This window comes from Oryctolagus cuniculus, chromosome 15, assembly GCF_964237555.1.
Source record: "Oryctolagus cuniculus chromosome 15, mOryCun1.1, whole genome shotgun sequence".
Classification (NCBI taxonomy): domain Eukaryota; kingdom Metazoa; phylum Chordata; class Mammalia; order Lagomorpha; family Leporidae; genus Oryctolagus; species Oryctolagus cuniculus.
Genome location: NC_091446.1, coordinates 28,966,168 through 28,977,767, shown reverse-complemented (window position 1 = coordinate 28,977,767; position 11,600 = coordinate 28,966,168). Strand labels below are relative to the sequence as shown.

Genomic DNA, 11,600 nt, shown 5'->3' with positions numbered 1-11,600 from the left:
TCCTTTTCTGCTTTCCCAGGCACATTAGCAAAGAGCTAGATTGGAAGTGGAAGAGCTCAGACTCAAACCGGCGCCCATGTGGGATGCCGGTGCTGCAGGCCAAGGCTTTAACCTGCTGAGCCACAGCACCAGCCCCCTCCAAACATTTCATACATATGAACATATATGTGAATTTTCACAGAATTAATATAATAAAATCACAGCCAGACTTATAACTTAGGCAACCTTAAGCCTGAAAATAGATAACATGTCCTCTCCTCCTGCTCATGTGTGGATCAAAATAAAAATATTAGAACAATAATATAAACAAAAAAGTCTGTTTTCACTTTTCCTCTAATAATTATTTCAATGTTTTAAAAAATTACATATACATATTTTTCTTTCTTGGTGCCTCAGGCATGTGCCTGGTTTACAAATTAGATAATGCATACAATACACATTTGCTTGTAACATTTTTAACGTAAGAGATAGGCTGAGCATCTGTCCATGTCAATCTTTTTAAACATTAGCTGCCTGGCAGGTGTGGGCTCCTCTCCAGAGATTAACAGAGTCTTTCAAATGCTAGTGCCTGTGACCAAGAGTCAGGATAATGGAGGCATTTCCTTGGCCTGAATACAGGGGTGTCATAAGCACTGGCAAGGAGGCTTTCCCCAGGTCCAGAATTGAGTTCACAAGCAAATGAACTGTCTTCAAACCTGTATGGACACAGGTGAGATGTGAATTAACTTGACTCACGGGCAGTTCTGCTCAGCAGTAAAGGTCTTAGAGAGGCTGGTGTGGTGCCGCTTGTTATGTCAGCATCTCATATGGGAGACCCGGTTCAAGTCCCGGAGGCTCTGTTTCCAATCCAGCTTCCTGCTAATGCATCCGATGGGTTTCTGGGCTCTTGGCTTCTGGCTGGACCAGCTCCAGCTGTTGGGGTCATCCAGAGAATGAACCAGTGGATGGAAGATTTCTCTGTCTTTCCTTCTTTGTCACTCTGCCTTTCAAATAAAATAAATGAATAAATCTTCAAAAATGTTCTTACCATAATTAGAAAAAAGGTAAAAAATCAAAATTCATTAAGTTTTTCTTTTACATTATCTGTGCTAGAGAATTTAGAATTAGGTTGTGTCTTAAATTAGTTATTTAATACTTAAATGTGGTACTTTCGTCACTGAATTTCAGTTACACTGCATTGTTAACAGAAACTGTTATTTGTCTAGTATCAGTGTATTAGCACGCGACTGAATCTTGTTAAGGCTTAGCACATGGTCTATTCTTTGTAAACATCCTGTATGTGTATGAAAAGAACGTACACTAATACTGCAGTTTTGTCTATGATCCTGGGTAAAGGAAGAAATCAGAGATTAAAGTTATATCCCTATCTGAGGCAGAGGAACAAGTTTTCAAGTCATCCCTTGATATCCATAGCAGATTGGTTCTAGGACCCCTGCAGATACCCAAATCCATAGAAGCTGAAGTATAAAATCCTGAGTATAAAAGGACATAGTATTTGCATATAACTTACGCAATCCTCCATACACACACACACACACACCCACACACACACACATATTTAAAGATTTATTTGAAGAACAAAGTAATACAGAGACCCTTCATCTGCTGGTTCACACTCCACAACAGCCAGGCCACGGCTGGGCTAGGCCAAAGCCAGGAGCCAGAAACTCTGCCCAGCTCTCCCACATGGGGGGTGAGGTCCAAGCCCTAGGGTCATCCTCCACTGCCTCCCAGGAGCATTGGGAGGAAACTGGATTGGAAGCAGAGAAGCTGGGACTCAAACTGGCACTCTGAAATGGGATGCCAGTGTCACAAGCAGCAGCTCACCTGACTGTGCCACAATACCAGCCCTCCATAGACTTCTGAAGCACCCCCATATACCTTCTTACCCTACCTGAAAGTCTTTTTTTTTTTTTTTTTTTTTTTTTTGGACAGGCAGAGTTAGACAGTGAGAGACAGACAGACAGACAGACAGAAAGGTCTTCCTTTTCCATTGGTTCACCCCCCAAATGGCCGCCACAGCTGGCCGCTGCGCCCATCCGAAGCCAGGAGCCAGGTGCTTCCTCCTGGTCTCCCATGCAGGTGCAGGGCCCAAGCACTGCCTTCCCGGGCCACAGCAGAGAGCTGGCCTGGAAGAGGAGCAACCAGGACAGAATCTGACGCCCCAACTGGGACTAGAATCTGGGGTGCCGGTGCCGCAGGCGAGGATTAGCCTAGTGAGCTGCGTGCTGGCCGAAACTGTCTTCTTAAATAGAGCACTGTGCACTCTGAGGACCCCACCAGATCTCTGTCCTATCAATCACGACAGCCCCGAGTATTTGCTTAAACCAACATGAAGTTTTTAATTATCATGGAAGTAGGGAGGCTATAACATAGTATGACTAACAGCCTGAAAATGTCAGAACTTTGAGTCCTAAAGCCAGCTAATCCTGAGTGAGTCACACATGACCTCATGGTACCTGTAACATAAGGCCAGTAGAATGCATAGTTTTCTGAGCCCTGCAGAGGTTGGGGTGGGGGTGGGGGTTGGGGAGCCACACAAAGAAGGGGCAGATTTCATGAGAGAATTCAATCTCAAAGTGAGCCTTGTGTGTCGGGACATCTGTGGACACCTGTTGTTTTTCCATTTGTCCTGCTGAATTGGAGACACCCAGAATCCCCCAGGCTGATCCCTTGACTTTCCCACCTGTCCACATCTGAATTTTTCATTTGTGATCTAAGCCAGCAGCATTCTAAGGGCCTCTGAGAAAATCAGGCGTGGCATTTGTAGGCTATGCTCTACAAAACAATAACAAAGTACATTTTCCTGTTCCTGACTACACAGCAAAGGTTTCTTTCTGCTCTGGTCACAAGAAGAACGCGGAGTAAGAATTCTGTGCTTGGAAGAGTTCAGATGAGAACATTATGGTAAAGAGCCTGTGAGGCCCCACGTGGGAAACTGGATTCTGAGGGAATCTTGGCACAGGAGGTTTGGGCTTTCCACATGTTGAGACCTCAGACTGTAGCCGGCTGCAAGAGTGAAGAGAAGAGGGAAAAGGCGGATTTGGTGAGTGGCGGGAGAGGACGGGGCGGGCTAGCCAAGGTCTTTAAAATGCAAACGATGTTCTCAGGTTCATTTCAAGTAATGCATTTTTCCAGTACCTCCAGTTGTTTCTGTGGGGAAGCGAGAGGCTGGGGACAGAAGGAAGTAAAGGGGGCACTACTGACAAAGACTGGAGCCAGAACTAAGTGACAGTGAACTGACTCCTGAAACTTAATTCAGGGATGTTCAAGTGTCGCCTGGGCTAGCACTGCTCTCGCCCCAGGTGTGCCTCCTCTAGGAACCTCAGAGGAAGTCAGGGCTGGGCGGGAGACGGCCTGGGAAAACTAATCCAGCTGTGGGATCTATCCCCCTTGAGGATGTACCACCCCAAAACCACTGGACGGATTCAGTCTTAATTCTCAAAATGCCTAATTAAGACATCTGGGTGGGTAGACCTGGCATTCATGCAAGTATGCCAGTGCCTGCTATGAATGATAGGTACTAATAATGAGTTAATGAATCAGAATCATCAGAATTAACACTACTGAACATCTCCTAATGCCCGGGACTGTTATAAGCACTTTGTAATACTAACTGATTTACTACGAGCCAATGGGATGGGGACTATCACTACCTCCATTTTACAGATGGGGATCTGAGGCATGGAGAGGTTACGTAACTTCCCAGAGTAACAGGGCTAAGATTCAAACCCAGCCTGTCTGGCTTCAGAGCCCACACTCCTAACCATGCTGCTATACTGTCTCTCGAGATGAATAGTCAGAGCTTTATCCAAACGAAGCTTTGGAAAAGTCATAATCAATCATTTCAATGCAAAATCGTGACTATTATAGTGGATTCATAGGGGGTATAAGGTTTGAGCAAGGAACCATGAGGTCTCTTTAGGGATGTCAGGGAAATTTTTAGTAGGAGAGCAAGTGTCACCACCAATGGCTGGCACAGAAGTCCAGCAGCAGGAGTGGGACTGGTATGTTCAGAGGATGGCCATGACCACTGGTCTGAGCGGCTCCCTGTGAGCTGTGCAGGGAGGAGCGGTGTGACAACACAGCATGGGCAGAGAAGGGGCCCATCAAGTTCCTAGAACGGCAAGATGTACAATGCGTTTGAAGGTTTTGTATGGTTTTGTTGGGGGGGATGCTTTTGTTTCATTTTGTTTTCCTGTGGGTAACGAGTTTGGGAGCAGCATGCTCAGATTTGCTTATTACGAAGGTAGTTTAGGCTACAGAAGGCAAGGAGGCCAATTTGAAAGCTGTTGCAAGAGACTTTGCAAGGGCAGACCAGGACCTGTATCAGGAGGGATGGACAGGGGTTCTGAGTTTTCAAAATATGCATTTTTAGAAATATCCAAACCAAGCCAGCGCCACGGCTCAATAGGCTAATCCTCCGCCTTGCGGCACCGGCACACTGGGTTCTAGTCCCAGTCAGGGCACCGGATTCTGTCCCGTTTGCCCCTCTTCCAGGCCAGCTCTCTACTGTGGCCCAGGAGTGCAGTGGAGGATGGCCCAAGTGCTTGGGCCCTGCACCCGCATGGGAGACCAGGAGGAAGCACCTGGCTCCTGGCTTTGGATCAGCGCGGTGCACCGGCTGCAGCGCGCCAGTCACAGCGGCCATTGGAGGGTGAACCAACGGCAAAAAGAAAGCCTTTCTCTCTGTCTCTCTCTCTCACTGTCCACTCTGCCTGTTAATATATATATATATCTCCAAACCAGTAAGAAAAACAAAAACAACTTAGTAGAAAATGAGTGAAATACAGAAATAGGCAATTAATAAAGGAAGGATCCAAGTAGCCCCCCTCCAAAAAAAAAAGTCTGAAGAGCTATTCACTACTAATCAAGGTATTCAAAATAAAACAATGAGAAGCTATTTTCACCATTCATACGGGCAACCACAAAAAAGGGTGACAATATCAACTACTGGAGCTCTCTCTTATATAGCCAGTGGGGCTATAGACCAAGTCACCATTTATGGAAAGCAATTTGACAGATGCAATAAACTTGATAACGCAAATACCCAGTGACCCAGTAATTTCCCTTCTGAGCATGGAACCCATGGAAATTCTTGCATGGGCACACAGGAACGGGTACAGAGATGTCCATGATAGCACTGCTTGTACTGGACCAATCACGTGTGGTATGTTAACAGCATCCCTGTACGAATATTCTTTAAATATATATGAAACAATCATACCCAATTTTATGACTAAATATTCATATTGGTGTATGTACAAAATGTCTAGTGAACTTGAAAATCACAATAGTAGGGGAGAGGGAAGCTAAATTGAGTATGGTAGTTAAAAAGGACTGATACTGTCTTTCTATAAAAACAAAAAGACCAAACAAGACAAGAAACTGGACAAAATGTTGAGTCACAGTTTGGAGTTGTGAATATGTGTTTGTAATGTTATTTTGTGTTTGTCTGTATTTTTTGTATTTCTAAAAAAGAAAAGTCAAATCAAATAGTTGTGTGTGTAAGACAGAAGGAAGCATACCAGTGTTATTTGGTGCAAACTCAGACTCCGTGACTGCTAACACGTGGGGACGAAGGGTGACTGAGGAAGGCATTATCCGACTCCCAGGTTTTTGGCTTGGGTGACGGGTTGGAGTGGGAAATGATGAAACTATTCACGGAGATAAGAAACACAGAAGGAGAGGAAATCATATTTGGGGCTGGGGGAGTGAAGATAAAGAGGTATGCTGACTCAAGAGCCCAGCAACAAATGTTTACCCTATCAAATCCCTGATAAGCCACATAATGGCAGCTACACTGCCCACAAGTAGCAGGGAGGAAGAGCAGAGATGTCAGTGGCGAGATCTGAGAAGGGGAACAAGGAAGCAGGAGGGGCCACCTGCAAAGTCTTCATTGAAAGCATGGAGCAGAACACTTAGCAGACCTTTTCAGCCGAATCATTGGTCCTTTTTTTTTTTTTATGAGATAGACATAGGTAGATATTTATGTATTTCTTTGGAAAAGCAAGATATGTACCTAGTCAAATATAAATTTACACATAGAGGGAAACCTCTCCACAGGCAACCATTGTTGAGCTTCTTTACCTATAAGCAAGCTGGACTCTGAAAAGCACTATTGGTCAATATCTATCAAAACTATAAAATGGGGGCTGGCGTTGTGATACAGCAGGTTAATCTACAGCTTATGATGCTCACAACCCATATCAAAGTGTTGGAGTCGTAGTTCTCTGTTTCCAATCCAGCTTCATGCTAATGTGCCTGGAAATGCAAGGGAAGACGGCCCAAGTTTTTGGGCCCTGCCCCTCACATGGGAGACCCGGATGGAATCCTGGGCTCCTGGATTCAGCCTTGCCCAGCCCCAGCTATTGCAAACAGTTGAAGACTGAACCGGCAGATGGAAGCTTGCTTGCTTGCTTGCTCACTCGCTCTCGCTCTCTCTCTCTCTCCCCCCTCTCTGTCATATTGTCTTTTGAATAAAAATACATGTTTAAAAACATACATGTCCTTTGACCCAACAATTTCCCTTCTAATGCAACTTAAGAGATATACTTCTGTGCTCACAAAGATGGATATATAAAGGCATTCACTGCAGCATTATTAGTACAAAAGACTGAAAGGGGCTAACTAGTCAGGCGGCTGGGGACTGGTTCAGTGAGGATGCATCCACACAGAGCACCAGGCTGCAGTCAGCAATTCACTTAAGCAGCACGGAATCCTCCCAGAGATAATCCTGGCATATGCATGCAAATAATCCTGTTTGCTGATATACAAACAGGGACATACATACAAAGCACTATACTTCCTGCAACGTATTATTTTCACAACATATCTTAGAGGGATGGGTATTTGCTGTAGTGGTTGAAACATCCCTTGGGACATCCACATCCCATATTGGAGTATCTGAGCTCAATTTCCAGCTCCATTCCTAATTGCAGCTTCCTGTTAATGAACAACCTAGGAGGCTGCAAGTGATGGTTCAAGTACTTGGGTTCCTGTCACCCAACTGGGAGACCCAGACTGAGTTCCCGGCTCCTGGCTTCAATCTAGCCCAGTCCTGGCTTTTGCAGGCACTTAGAGAGTAAATGGGAGATCTTTTGTTTGTGTATCTGTCTCTCTGCCTTCCAAATACAAATAAAATGGATAAAAAGCTTTATATATGAGATTATGCCACATCGGTTTATATTACCAATAAAAATTACTAAACTTTATACTCACTACATTTCAGGCACTGTGGTAAGCACTTTAATTATATAATTCATTTAATGCTCACAAACATTTACAAGGTAGGCACTATCATCATTCCCCTTTACATGTGAGCACAGAGGCACAGAAAGGGTGCCCAAAGCCACAGATCTGCACATTTAACCCTAACACGTCCTGTGTGCATAATTCCGACTTCCTGACTATAGTCTGTTATATGACTGTGTGAATGTGCCATCATTTGTGTAACTAGTTCCCTATCACTGGACTATTTAGTCCATTCAGCCTGTTGCTACTGCAGTGTTGCAATGCTACCTTTGTGAATATCGGAGTACATCTCAAAGATACATTAGAGGCCGGCGCCGTGGCTCACTAGGCTAATCCTCCACCTTGCGGCGCCGGCACACCGGGTTCTAGTCCCGGTCGGGGCGCTGGATTCTGTCCCGTTTGCCCCTCTTCCAGGCCAGCTCTCTGCTGTGGCCAGGGAGTGCAGTGGAGGATGGCCCAAGTGCTTGGGCCCTGCACCCCATGGGAGACCAGGATAAGTACCTGGCTCCTGGCTTCGGATCAGCGCAGCGCGCCGGCCTCAGCATGGCGGCCGCGGCGGCCACAGGAGGGTGAACCAACAGCAAAGGAAGACCTTTCTCTCTGTCTCTCTCACTGTCCACTCTGCCTGTCAAAAAAAAAAAAAAAAATACATTAGAAGAGGAATTGCCGGGTCAAAGGACATGTATATTTTCTACTTTAGATAAGGCTATTGGTCATTCTTTTTTTTTTTTTTTTTTTAAGATTTATTTATTTATTTGAAAGGTAGAGTTACAGAGAGGCACAGGCAGAGAGAGAGAGAGAGGGAGAGGTCTTCCATCCAATTGTTCACTCTCCAAATGGCTGCAACAGCTGGAGCTGAGCCGGTCCAAACCGGCGCCCATATGGGATGCCGGCACTGCAGGCGGTGGCGGGTTTACCCATTATGCCACAGCATCGGCCCCTTATTAGTCCTTCTCAATGCCCATAGATGTTGACCGTGGGTAAAGTAAGGCAATTTCTTTGAAAGCCCCTGAGTGGGAATCGACTACTCCCGATAATACTCCTCTGGATACCAAAAGCACTCACAGTTTCCTCCTCTTTTTGCTTCCAAGAGACATTTGCTTTAAGAGAGCATGATCTCGCAGTACTACAGGAATAAACAAATGTTAGGGAATGTGTCAAAACATAGAGGGGCTGCACATATTCATGGCAGGTCTGTCCCGTCTCCCCCTCACCGTCCCTCCCCTCTGCTCCCTAGCTTTTGACAGAGAGGGGCAATGCTGGTCCTGCATTCCCACTGGAAATTGTGGCCTGGAGAGGGCGGAATGTGCCCTCTGGTTCTCCCCCAGCCCCACATCTCTCCTCCCTGGGGCCGAGTACCAGGTGCCATTTATCATCATGCCTGTGCAGACAACACATGGATAAAGGCCACCATTTTCTAATTCAGAGGAATGTGGTACAGATGAAATGGGTCAGACCCATATCCACAGGCCATCCTAGAACAAACAGTGCCTGACCCCTGGTTTTCAGTGTCATTGTTAAGAAATGTTTCTCCGATGCCATCTCTATGAAAGTGGGGAAGGTGGGCCTGAGGCACTTAACTTGTATTACCTCCTGGAAACCCTGGAAGAAGTCAACCGTTTGCCTTGAGTCCGGAGTGGCAAAAGGGGCCTGAAGTTCAAACTGGAGCTGAGTAGCCGCTTGCTGACTGGCTGTGAAACGCACACTGCTCTGCTCCGTGCGCCTGGAAACAGCATCTTACAGCCCCTGTCCAGGCATGCTCCTGCTTCAACCACAGAGATGACTGGCCTCCAAAAAGCATTTGGCCACCCAGACCTGACCAATGAACTAGGATCTGTGGTCAGTTTTAAACATCAATCAGGCCTGAGTGTTTCCTGCAAGCTTGCATCCTAAGTTCCTAGCGGATCAGAGTGGGAGCCTGGGCAGGAACTTTCTGCATCTAAGACAGCCCTCTCTTTGCTTCTTTGAGATGCACTTTCTTTCTTATACAGAAGGCTGCACCCTCCCCAGTTAGCAAGCTGTTTCCTGAAATAAAGTCTTCCTTTCATCCTAGATTTCTTTTCCAGGGAATTTTCGCTGACACAGATGCCACCTTATCAGTATTCTGGTGTTGCTGAAGCTTGAGGGTGGTGGAGGTGGCAAGAATGACTCTATAGAGAGGCCAGAGTCCACTGAAGAAAAGGGCCATGGCAGATGTGTTGAATGCTGGGAAGAGCGCCACGAGGGAGCAAGAGCAGTCTCTCTCCAGCTGCAGGGTAGTGTGGTTTTAGTGAGGGGCTGGGTGGACAAGAGATCTGAGATCTTCCTGCCTCTTTTGCAGCACTGTCCCTTCTCTCTCATTTCTCACCTGCAGTCCTTACTGTGACAGAGGACACAGCAGGACCTGATAGGGTCACCTCAGCCACTCTTCCCCACCTAGAGGCTACTCAGCTTGGGAAGGGAAAAGGCAAGCTAATAGGGAAAAAAAAAAACACCAGACTCTCTGGCCAGGCTCTCACAGCACTTCTATGAGCCCCGAATGTGAGGGAGTTTCTTCCCACCAGCAAGCGATCAGCTCTGCAGTGAGCACCAGCTGGGTCCCCTAATGCTGACACTGTAACATCAGCTCCTGACGCCTGAGAGTCCATCCCTCAAGACTCCCCCACCACACACACACGATGCCAGTTGCAAGCCCTGGCCTTGGGAACTTCTGACCTTCTGGCTATAAATCAGGATTCCCACACAGCCTTCCTTCTTACAGTCAGATAATTTGCTAGAGTGGCTCACAGAACTCAGGGAAACACATTCCTTAGCTTAGTGGTAAAGATATGTTAAAGGAGACAAGCAAACAGCGAGATGAGTCAACCCCTCTGGGATCTGGAGGGGCCCTGAGTGCAGGAGCTTCAGTCTCTGTGGAGTTTGGACTGTGCCACCCTCCTGTGTGTCACCCTTTTCTGTTCATCTTCTTGGAAGCCTCCGTGTATTTGGCTCTCCACGGGATCCTCAAACCCAGTTCCTTTTGGGACTTTATGGAAGCTTCATGTAGCATGACTGATTAAATCATTGGCCATTGGTCATTAGCTCAACCTTCAGCCCCTCTCCCTCCTTGGGGTATGGGCTGTGAATCCAACTCTGAGCACAGGGTTAGTTCCCCTGGCAAGGAACTCCTCATCCTGCAGTTTAATGAGCTTATGCTAATAAGGTAGTTACTTATCAACATAAATGCAGATGTGACTGAGTAAGATTAACATACACTCAACTATAGCTGATAGGTTACATTAATAAGGCTGTCATCATATCAACATAAACTTAGGTTTAAAAGGATTGTTGCAGATAACAAAGGACTTTTACCTTTATTGTTCTAGTCACGCAATAGGAGCTGTGAGCTAGGAACCATGGGTGAAAACCAAAATATCTGACTACCAGTTGTTCCTCGGTATCCAGAGGGTAACTGGCCCAGGCCTCTCAGAGGACACCGGGATCTGGGGAAGCTGAAGTTCCTTACATAAAATGGCATCGTATTGCAAGTGACTCATGGACATCCTCCCTCAGACTTCTGATCATCTCTAGATTACCTACAATACCCAACACAATGTAAATGCTATGTGAACTGTTCTGTACTTACTGTACCCAAGCCCTGTAGGTCTAACCACCTGGTACACAATGAGACACAAGGTAAACAGTGCTCAAGCAACTTGTGCCCTGCAAAAGCACAGCAGGTTGCAGCAGGCGGCACCGACGTACCCCCTGCAAGGATTCAGAACAGTGCTCAGAACACAGCAAACTGAAGCTTTGCTTTTGGAACTTTGCAGGTTCTTTTTTTAAAAAAAAAATTCTCAATTCACAGTCAGTTGAATCCACAGATGTGAACCTGTGGCTAAGGTGGACTGAACATCACAAAATCACAGCAAGCCTCTTTGGAAAGAACATCGGGTGTTCACGGAACTCTCTCCATGTCTCTCCCACTCCTATAGGATTTGGCCACAGAAGGGCAGAAAGAGAGCCCAAGTTTGGCCTCCACTGCCTTGCCTTGGAGTGACCAAAGGAAGGTCATCCCTTTCCCCCGGCCAAAAGCTTCTGCTGTTCAGGGCCAGCCACGAATACGCAGAAGCATGAAACGTGAATACAGGTCACAGCGACAGCTTCCAAACATTTTGTGTGTTTGGCTCTGCTGTGGGCCACTGGAATATCCTTTACACCACCACCATGTAAGATACACACACAACTGAAGAAGTGAAAATTTTGCTGAACATATGTTCATATACTATATGCAATGTACCAGAATTCTCCATCCCATTTTTTTTTTTTTTTTTTTTTTTGACAGGCAGAGTGAGAGAGAGAGACAGAGAGAAAGAGAAAGGTCTTCC

General features: G+C 46.2%; 1 protein-coding gene across 1 annotated transcript in view; it reads left to right on the top strand.

The window, feature by feature from the left end:
- The first annotated feature begins 2,528 nt into the window (after positions 1–2,528).
- Positions 2,529–11,600, top strand: part of SLF2 (SMC5-SMC6 complex localization factor 2) — a 64,739-nt gene continuing 55,667 nt past the window's right edge. The window contains exon 1 of the mRNA XM_008270365.4: positions 2,529–3,046. The gene's annotated coding sequence lies outside the window, so the exon portion shown is untranslated. The remainder of the gene's footprint in view (positions 3,047–11,600) is intronic.